The following is a 10,678-nucleotide window of genomic DNA, read 5'->3' as shown; positions in this document are numbered from 1 at the left end:
TATTTATTTGAACGTTTACTGTGTGCAGAGAACCATACTAAGTGCTTGGAAAGTACAATTCAGCAATAAAGAGAAACAATCCCTGTCCACAGTGGGTTTACAGTCTAGAAGAGCGGATACAGAGGGAAGGAGAGTCAAGCAGAGACCTGTCCATTCCATTCCTAGCTTGGCCAGTGGCTAGCGAGTGGAAGGCAATCTGCTACAAGTCAAACCTCACCAGTGCTAGGTAGCAACGTAATGGGAAGGAGTCGAGGGCGGAGACTCAGGTTTACTGCATGGAAGAAGGCAATGCTAACCACTGCCATATGTTTACCAAGAAGGCTTTATAGATAAACTACCAGTAATGATTCTGGTGTGTGCATTCATAGAGTTTTTTGGGTAAACATAAATAAGTGGTTTACCATCACCTCCTTCCGCAGTTTAAACATGAATCTCTGCTGTTGTCTTTGATCAACATTTTGATCATTTAATCATCTGCCTTTGACTCTTTCTCATCCCGCTGCTGCCCAGCACAGGTAAATCAACTTTGTCTGATGGTTCCGCTTAGACCTTTCTGTTATGGGTAACCCCAGCGAGAGCATCTCTCAATGGCATAGCTGTAAGCTACACTGGCATATGCAAACTCTCCTGACACAGACAGGTATTGATTCGTAGGAGGACTTCCGTTCAGAATAATTGATGGTGGAACTTGAGTTTTTCTCAGAATCAGTCACACTCTCTCATCCTTGACAATCACTTTCCAGCTGAAAACGTTTTTGACATACAGGAATCACTGACATCCGACGTAATTGTAACATCGTGCCGTTGCTCGATTGTAGCATCTGAGCCTAGCGGGCGATTGCCACGATATCCAGGGTGGGATGCTGAAGGGGGGAGAGCTGTGTCGGTGATGGGGCCACTGGTAGACAGAGCACGAGCCTGGGAGTCAGAAGGATGTGGTTTCTAATCCCGGTTCCCTCACACGTTAGCTGTGTGACTTTGGGCAAGTCAATTTACCTCCCTGTGCCTCGGTTACTTCATCTGTAAAATGGGGCTAAGAGTGTGAGCCTCATGATGGACAGGGACTGCGTCCAACCTGATTAACTTGTATGTAACCCAGCGCTTAGAACAGTGCTTGGCATACAGTAAGCGCTTAAAATGTACCAAAATTATTAATAACTTGTTACTGCTGGCAAACCATTCCCCTCCTACAAGCCTACATTGTTTGAGGTACGTTCTTGGTCTGAACTGATCTCTCCCCGCTTCTCGACTATGATCCCGTTGTGGGCAGGGATTGTCTCTATTTGTTGCTGAATTGTATTTCTAAGCACTCAATACAGTGCTCTGCACATAGTAAGCTTTCAATAAATATGATTGATTGAATGAATGAATGAATGACCTCTAACCTGTTCCCTAAGTGAGAGTATCTCCCCAGAATGACTCCATCTCTGGCTTCTTCCTTCTGGTTCCATCCTGCCTCTCTCCAACCCCGTCCACTCTCACCAGGGCAGCCGGGACTTGTGGCGTGGGGGGCACTGACCTCCTCTGGACTGGGCTGATATCCCCTTTTTCCTCGGATTCCTGGGTTCGGTCAGCCACAAAGGGACGGCCAGGGTCCTTCAGCCACTCTGCGCTCTCCCATGGATGCTGACCTGCTCTTCAGACGGACTCCGTCCTCGCAGATGAAGCAGTCGCTGCTCTGAGGGGGATCCCTGGAAGACTGACTTGGCTTGGGCCCCTGTGGAAGGACCTCGTGGGCCAGGCGACGCGAGAACCCTCTGGTCACATGATTTCTGAGGTCCTGCAGAGGTAAGAACCTGGCACTCCCAACTGCAGCAACGGTCCTGGCCCGTGATATTCCCATGACAACCACAGAATCTACTTCTACATAAATATACCTATATCCAGAGAGAAAGAGAGAGACAGGGAGAGAATGATATGCTTCTGAATAGCAGAAGCAGCACGATTTAGTGGAAAGAATCTGGGCATGAGAGCCCAGATCTCCCGAATCCTTGCCGGGTGACCTTGGGCAAGTCGCTTCACTTCTCTGGGCCTCAGTTTCCTCAGACGTAAAATGAAGATGCAATACTTGTTCACCCTCCTATGTAGACTGTGAACCTCATATGGGACAGGGAGTGTGTGCAACCTGATTGACTTATATCTATCGCAGCGCTTAGAACAGTGCCTGACACTGTGTGTAAATACCATATCAATAATAGAATATATCAAAAATATAATATATCCTCATAGACTCACTGGGGGAATATGATTGGTTACTCAGAGTAACGAATGGAGAATCAGAGCCCTAAACACGGAGGTAGGAAGTGACAGATTGGCAAGCTCAGTTAGTCTCTGGAGACAAGAAGCAGCTTGGCCTAGTGGAAAGAGTCCTGGCCTGGGTGTCATAAAGCCTAGGTTCCAGTACTGACTTCACCGCTCATCTGCTGTGTGACCCTGAGCAAGTCACTTCATTTCCCAGTGCTTCAGGTACCCCCTCTGAAGGACTGATAATCCAAAGTGATTATCTTGTAACTACCCCAGCATTTAGCCATGTGTTAGCTAGGTGACCTTGGACAATCACCTTACTTCTCCTATCTTCCCCATCTGCAAAATGGGGATTAAATCCTATGCCCTCCTTACTTAGACTGTGAGCCCCATGTGGACAAGGGCTATACCCAACCAGATCATTCCTTCATACATGCATTCAATCGTATTTATTGAGCTCTTCCTAATTGCAGAGCACATTAATAAGCACTTGAAAAGTACAGGTCAAAAACAGAGACAATCACTGTCCACAACGGGTTCACACTCTAGAAGCAGGGAGACGGACATCAAAACAGGTAAACAGGCATCAGTAGCATCAGTAAAAATAAATAGAAATATATATATATGTATATCATTAATATAAATGAATAGAATTATAGATATGTACAAATATATACAGGCACTGTAGTGGGGGAGATGGGGTTGGAGGAAAGGGAGCGAGTCGGGGTGATGGGGAGGGGAGGGGGAGCAGAGGAAGAGGGGAGTTGGTCTCGAATTAGTTTGTATCCACCCCAGCACATTGCTCAATGGCTGGCACAAACTAAGTGCATAACCAATACCTTAAAAAAAGTCCTCATTGGCCTCTGGAAGGATTCAATCTCTTCCTAGCTGGGTCTACAAAAACTTGCATAACCGCAGAGGTGGTGAAAAAGTGCTGAAGAGGTCATTTAATCAATCATTCAATCTGTATTATTTATTAAGCTCCTAAGGTGTGCAGAGTCCTATGCTAAGACCTTTAAGAGAGTATGATAGAGTATCAAAACATAAACCTCTCCTCAGTCCAGAAGAGGGAAGCAGACACTAAAGTTATAGACAGAATAAGGAAAAGTAAGTGCTTAAGTAATAGGGCATGTAAAAAAATCAGTGGTATTTGCTGAGTGCTTAGTATGTGCAGAACAGTGTATTACGTGCTTGGGTAGAGATTACGATATGACAGAATTAGCGGACACGTTCCCTGATAATAAGGAGCTTAAGAAATCTTCAGAAAATCAAAGGATGTTAGTGGGTGTGACCCGAAGAGAAGAGAAATGAATGGGGAAACGTTCTGGATGATGATGATGATGACAGTATTTGTTAAGTGCTTACTATATGCCAAGCACTGTTCTAAGAGCTGGGGTAGACACAAGGTCATCAAGTTGTGCTACGTGGGGCTCACAGTCTTAATCCCCATTTCACAGATAAGGTGACTGAGGCACAGAGAGGTTAAGTGGTTTGCCCAAGGTTTCAGAGCAGAGGGGTGGTGGAGCTGGGATTAGAACCCATGTCTTTTGACTTCCAGACCTGTGCTCTTTCTCCTAAGCAACGCTGCTTCTTAGTGTGGGACGGGAAGACATTTCAGAAGGATTTTGAAGATAATAATAATAATGATGATGGTACTTGTTAAGTGCTTACTATGTGCAAAGCACTGTTCTAAGCGCTGGGGAGGTAACAAGGTGATCAGGTTGTCCCGCAGGGGCTCACAGTTTTAATCGACATTTTACAGATAAGGTAACTGAGGGCCAGAGAAGTTGTGACTTGCCCAAAGTCACACAGCTGGCAGTTGCCGGAGCCGGGATTTGAACGCATGACCTCTGACTTCAAAACCCGTGCTCTTTCCACTGAATCACGTTGCTTCTCTCTTCTCTCTGGGGAGAGCAGAGGCCTGGTGGGGTTATCGATCAATCACTCAATAAATCGTATTTATTGTTTACTGAGGTCAAAGCACTGAACTACACACTTGGGAGAGTAAATATAAAAGAGTTGGTAGGCCCGATCCGTGCCCATGATGAGCTCACAGTCTATAAGAGGAGACAGAGGTGAATATAAATACATAAATGACGTATATGGACGTAAGTGCTGTGGGACTTATAGATGGATGAATAAAAGGAGCAAATCAAAGCGCAAGAGTGACAGAGAAAGGAGTGGATTGAACAGGGAGGGAGTCCCTGTCAGGAGGAATGTCAAGAGCTAGAGTCTGGATGGCTGTTACAGTCTCTATGATCCGAGGCTCCCCTCCCTGCTCAGGGATCAGAAATGTTATTTGTTAAGCGGTTATGGTGCATCGAACACTCTTCTAAGTGCTAGGGTAGATACAAGTGAATTAGGTTGGACATGCTGTTTGTCCCGCACGGGGCTCACTGTCTAGGTAAGAGGGAGAACAGAAGAACAGAGGCATAGAAAAGCGAAGTGAATTGCCCAAGGTCACACAACAGACGGGTGGGGGAGCTGAAATTAGAACCCAGGTCCTCTGACTCCCAGGCCTGTGATCTATCCATGAGGCCACACTGCTTCTCAGTCCTCAACTTTACTGATTTCATCCTTAACCCCAACTTCTCACCAACCTGGATGCAAGCTTGGTCTTATCATCTTTAATCACTGTACATGTTTCCTATTTCTGTCTTCCATCCACAAGGAATCGGGGTTTCTATATTACAGATAGCAGTAAGAAATTATAAGTGTAATCAATCAATTGGCCAGTCAATCAACGGTGTTTATTAAGTGTTTTTTATGTGCAGAGCTCTGTACTAAACGCTTGGGAGGGTCCAATGCAACAGTTCAAGGAGGTGGTAGTCAGCTCTCAAAGTCATCGAAGCAACATGGCCCTGCAGGTAGAAAACGGGCCTTGGAATCAGAGGATTTGAGTTCTAATCCCGACTCTGCAACTCATCAGCTGGGTGACTTTGGGCAGGTCACTTCACTTCTCTGGGACACAGTTACCTCATCTGTAAAATTGGGATTAGACTGTAAACCCCACGTGGGACAACGTGATTACTTCGTATCTATCTTAGTGTTTAGAACAGTGCTTGGCACATAGTAACTAATTAACAAATACCATTATTATTATTATGATTATTATTACTATTGTTTTTAATTTCATCTCCACGTGTCTGCTGTGTGACCTAGGACAATTCACTTCACTTTTCTGTGCCTCTGTTCTACAACTACATCACAGCTCACACTTTTTTGTCCCTTGTAATAATAATAAAAATAATTGTAGCAATTTTTAAGCACGTATTATGTACCAGACACTGTATTAAGTGCTGGGGTGGATACAAGCAAATTGGGTTACACAAGAGAAGCAGCATGGCTCAGTGGAAAGAGCACGGGCTTTGGAGTCAGAGGTCATGGGATCAAATCCCGGCTCCGCCAATTGTCAGCTGTGTGACTCTGGGCAAGTCACTTAACTTCTCTGTGCCTCAGTTACCTCATCTGTAAAATGGAGATTAGGACTGTGAGCCCCCTGAGGGACAACAGGATCACCGTGTAACCTCCCCAGCGCTTAGAACAGTGCTTTGAACATAGAAAGCACTTAATAAATGTCATCATTATTATTACACATAGTCCCTGTCCCACATGGGGCTCATAGACTTAATCACCATTTTACAGATGGCATAACTGAGGCACAGAGAAGTCAAGTGACTTGCCTAAGGTCTCACACTAGACAAGTTGCAGAGCCAGGATCAGGAGCCAGGTCCTTCTGACTCCCATGTTCATGCTCTGTCCATTAGGCAGTGCTGCCCTTCAAGTCGACCTACTTACTCTCCTGTGCCTTCCCATTTTCCACTGATGGTATCTTGCTCACAGTTTCTAATCTCGGATCTACCACGTACCTGTTGTGTGACCTTGGACAACTCACTTAACTTCTCTGTGAACCAGTTCCCTCATCTCCAGAAATGGGGACTCGATTTCTGTTCTCGCTCCTACTGTGAGTCTTATGTGGGATTTGATTATCTTGTATCCATCCCAGTGCTTATTGCAATGCTTAGCACATAGTAAGCCCTTAACAAATACCACAAATATGTTTATTACAAGTCCCCCTTTTCCTCCCAAACTAAGCCCCCCTTTTCCTTGGCTTCACCTCCCCTCTGCTTCGCCCCATCTCTATCCTTTTGCTTTCTCCCAGCACTTATGTATATATGCACATATCTATAATTCTATGTATTTATATTAATGCCTGTTTACTTGTTTTGTTGTGTATCTATCTATAATTCTATTTATTTCTATTGATGCCTGTTTACTTGTTTAGTTGTTTGTCTCCCCCCTTCTAGACTGTGAACCCTTTGTGGGCAGGGATTTTCTCTATTGCTGAATTGTACTTTCCAAGAACTTAATACGGTGCTCTGTACACAGTAAGCGTTGAATAAATACGATTGAATGAATGAATTGCCTGTTCAGACTCTTGTACTACCTTTAAACTTGAATACTCACAAACCGCCTTAGTATTAGGGTCAGTACTGTACATACCTTATTATTTTTACACAGTAAATTATCCCCTTTTCTTTCTTCCTCTTGTTTGAAGTTTATTCTGGTGGCTTTTTCCCCTGTTAGATTTTAAACTTGCTGAAGGCAGGGATTGTGTCTGCTAACTCTTTGTATTCTCCCAAGTGCTCAGAACAGTGCTCTGCACATAGTCAGAGGCTACTAAATACCATTGATTGACTGATTGATCATGCCTACGACTTCCACTATTCTATTCAAAGCACCTACTACAGTGCTCAGGCTCAGTTGATTCACAGTAAATGCTCCTGTGTGGTAGACAGTGAACATGTCTATCAACTCAGTTATACTGTCCTCTCCCAAGTGCTTAGTACAGTGTTCTGCACATAGTAAGCACTCAGTGAATATAATTAATTGATGGATTAATTGATTCCTTTGGGAAAATTTGGGGAACTCACGCTTGGGTACAAAGATCGGGTGCCTGTCCAATACTGGGATCATTCAAGTCAGAAGATGACGATTCTCTCCCCAGAATGGAAGCCATTTCCTCCAAATATCCTCCCTAGGGCGGTTATCACGTGAGCCAGGAAGATGCCGCCATGTTTCCACAGGCCCCTCAGAGCGAAGGGGACGGCAGATGGCGGCATAGTGGTCCTAGGACATGACTGTGATGATGAATACCTCTGAAGCGACAAACAGAACCACTGAGAAGACATGGGTGGCACAGCCCAGGAAGGAAAAGTATCTACGGTCGGTCAGGGAGATATGGAGGATTGGGGGACGGTGACGGAGATGAGGCAGAGGGCGAAGACGGACAGGTGCGTGAGGAAGAAGTACATGGGGGTGTAGAGGGAGGCGCCGGTAGAGGGCGGTGATGGCGACGATGAGTAGATTCCACGTTAGGGCCTCCAGGTAGACCAGGAAGGGCAGGGCAGCTGCAGCTCCCGGACCTCCGAATATCCCAGCAGGGGGAATTCTGTCTTCACGGTGACATTGGTCTTTTTCTGAGAAATGACGTTGACTGCTTAAGGATATTTAATAATAATAATAATAATAATAATAATAATAATAATAATAATGGTATTTGTTAAGCGCTATGTGCGAAGCACTGTTCTAAGCGCTGGGGGAACACAAGGTGATCAGGTTGTCCCACGTGGGGCTCACAGTCTTCATCCCTAGTTTACTTACAGATGAGGTAACTGAGGCCCAGAGAAGTTAAGTGACTTGCCCAAAGTCACACAACTGACAGGTGGCATAGCCGAGATTAGAACTCATGACCTCTGGCTCCCAAACCCGTGCACTTTCCACTGAGTCACGCTGACATTTGGGAAAGATAGGGATGAGAAAAATATTCCAGAGAAAAGTGCACAGGAGAGGAGAAAATGTTTTGGTTGGAGGGAATCTCGGGGGGGTTTAATGTTAATTTTTCATGCTCACTATGTGCCAGACACTTTACTAAGCAATAGGGTGCAAAGAAGCCAATCGGGTTGTTCATCTCCTCCAGTCATCATCATCATCAATCCCATTTATTGAGCGCTTACTGTGTGCAAAGCACTGTATTAAGCGCTTGGGAAGTACCAGTTGGCAACATATAGAGACAGTCCCTACCCAACAGTGGGCTCACAGTCTAAAAGGGGGAGACTGAGAACAAAACAAAACACACTAGCAAAATAAAATAAATAGAATAGATATGTACAAGTAAAATAAATAAATAGATAGAGTAATAAATATGTACAAACATATATACATATACACAGGTGCTGGGGGGAAGGGAAGGAGGTAAGTTGGGGGATGGAGATGGGGACGAGGGGTAGAGAAAGAAAGGGGCTCAGTCTGGGAACGACTCCTGGAGGAGGTGAGCTCTCAGTAGGACCTTGAAGGGAGGAAGAGAGCTAGCTTGGCAGATGGGCAAAAGGAGGGTATTCCAGGCCCGGGGGATGAGGTGGGCCAGGGGTCGATAGCGGGACAGGCGAGAACGAGGTACGGTGAGGAGATTAGCAGCAGAGGAGCAGAGGGTGCGGGGTGGGCTGTAGAAGGAGAGAAGGCAGGTGAGGTAGTAGGGGGCGAGGTGATGGAGAGCCTTGAAGCCCAGGGTGAGGAGTTTCTGCCCGATGCAAAAATTGATTGGTAGCCACTGGAGATTTTTGAGGAGGGGAGAAAGATGCCCAGAGCGTTTCTGGACAATATCAATCCGGGCAGCAGCATGAAATATGGATTGAAGTGGGGAGAGAAACGAGGATGGGAGATCAGAGAGAAGGCTGATGCAGTAGTCCAGACGGGATAGGATGAGAGCTTGAATGAGCAGAGTAGCGGTATGGATGGAGAGGAAAGGGCGGATCTTGGCAATGTTGAGGACCTGAAACCGGCAGGTTTTGGTGACGGCTTGGAAGTGAGGGGTGAATGAGAGAGCGGAGTCGAGGATGACACCAAGGTTTTGCGCTTCTGAGAAGGGACGGATGGTAGTGTCGTCAACAGAGATGGGAAAGTCAGGGAGAGGTCAGGGTTTGGGAGGGAAGACAAGGAGTTCGGTCCTGGACATGTTGAGTTTTAGGTGGCGGGCAGACATCCAGATGGAGATGTCCTAAAGGCAGGAGGAGACGCAAGCCTGGAGAGAGGGGCAGAGAGCAGGGGCAGAGATGTATATCTGGGTGTCATCAGCGTAGAGATGATAGCTGAAGCCGTGGGAGCGAATGAGGTCACCAAGGGAGTGCGTGTAAATCGAGAACAGAAGGGGACCAAGCACTGAATCAATCAATCAATCAATCAATCAATCGTATTTATTGAGCGTCTACTATGTGCAGAGCACTGTACTAAGCGCTTGGGAAGTACAAATTGGCAACATATAGAGACAGTCCCTACCCAACAGTGGGCTCACAGTCTAAAAGGGGGAGACAGAGAACAAAACCAAACATACTAACAAAATAAAATAAATAGGATAGATATGTACAAGTAAAATAAATAAATAAATAAATAAATAGAGTAATAAATATGTACAAACATATATATATATATACAGGTGCTGTGGGGAAGGGAAGGAGGTAAGATGGGGGGGATGGATAGGGGAACGAGGGGGGGAGAAAGGAAGGGGCTCAGTCTGGGAAGGCCTCCTGGAGGAGGTGAGCTCTCAGCAGGGCCTTGAAGGGAGGAAGAGAGGTAGCTTGGCGGATGGGCGGAGGGAGGGCATTCCAGGCCCGGGAGATGACGTGGGCCGGGGGTCGATGGCGGGACAGGCGAGAACGAGGTACGGTGAGGAGATTAGCGGCGGAGGAGAGGAGGGTGTGGGCTGGGCTGTAGAAGGAGAGAAGGGAGGTGAGGTGGGGGGGGCGATGTGGTGGAGAGCCTTGAAGCCCAGGGTGAGGAGTTTCTGCCTGATGCGCAGATTGATTGGTAGCCACTGGAGATTTTTGAGGAGGGGAGTAATATGCCCAGAGCGTTTCTGGACAAAGATAATCCGGGCAGCAGCATGAAGTATGGATTGAAGTGGAGAGAGACACGAGGATGGGAGATCAGAGAGAAGGCTGGTGCAGTGGTCCAGACGGGATAGGATGAGAGCTTGAACGAGCAGGGTAGCGGTATGGATGGAGAGGAAAGGGCGGATCTTGACAATGTTGCGGAGCTGAGACCGGCAGGTTTTGGTGACGGCTTGGATGTGAGAGGTGAATGAGAGAGCGGAGTCGAGGATGACACCAAGGTTGCGGGCTTGTGAGACGGGAAGGATGGTAGTGCCGTCAACAGAGATGGGAAAGTCAGGGAGAGGACAAGGTTTGGGGGGGAAGACAAGGAGTTCAGTCTTCGACATGTTGAGCTTTAGGTGACGGGCAGACATCCAGATGGAGATGTCCTGAAGGCAGGAGGAGATGCGAGCCTGGAGAGTGTGGGAGAGAGCAGGGGCAGAGATGTAGATCTGGGTGTCATCAGCGTAGAGATGATAGTTGAAGCCGTGGGAGCGAATGAGGTC

Source organism: Tachyglossus aculeatus, unplaced genomic scaffold (assembly GCF_015852505.1).
Source record: "Tachyglossus aculeatus isolate mTacAcu1 unplaced genomic scaffold, mTacAcu1.pri scaffold_87_arrow_ctg1, whole genome shotgun sequence".
Classification (NCBI taxonomy): Eukaryota; Metazoa; Chordata; class Mammalia; order Monotremata; family Tachyglossidae; genus Tachyglossus; species Tachyglossus aculeatus.
The sequence above is the reverse complement of the archived record's forward strand: the minus strand, read 5'-3'. Positions refer to the sequence as shown.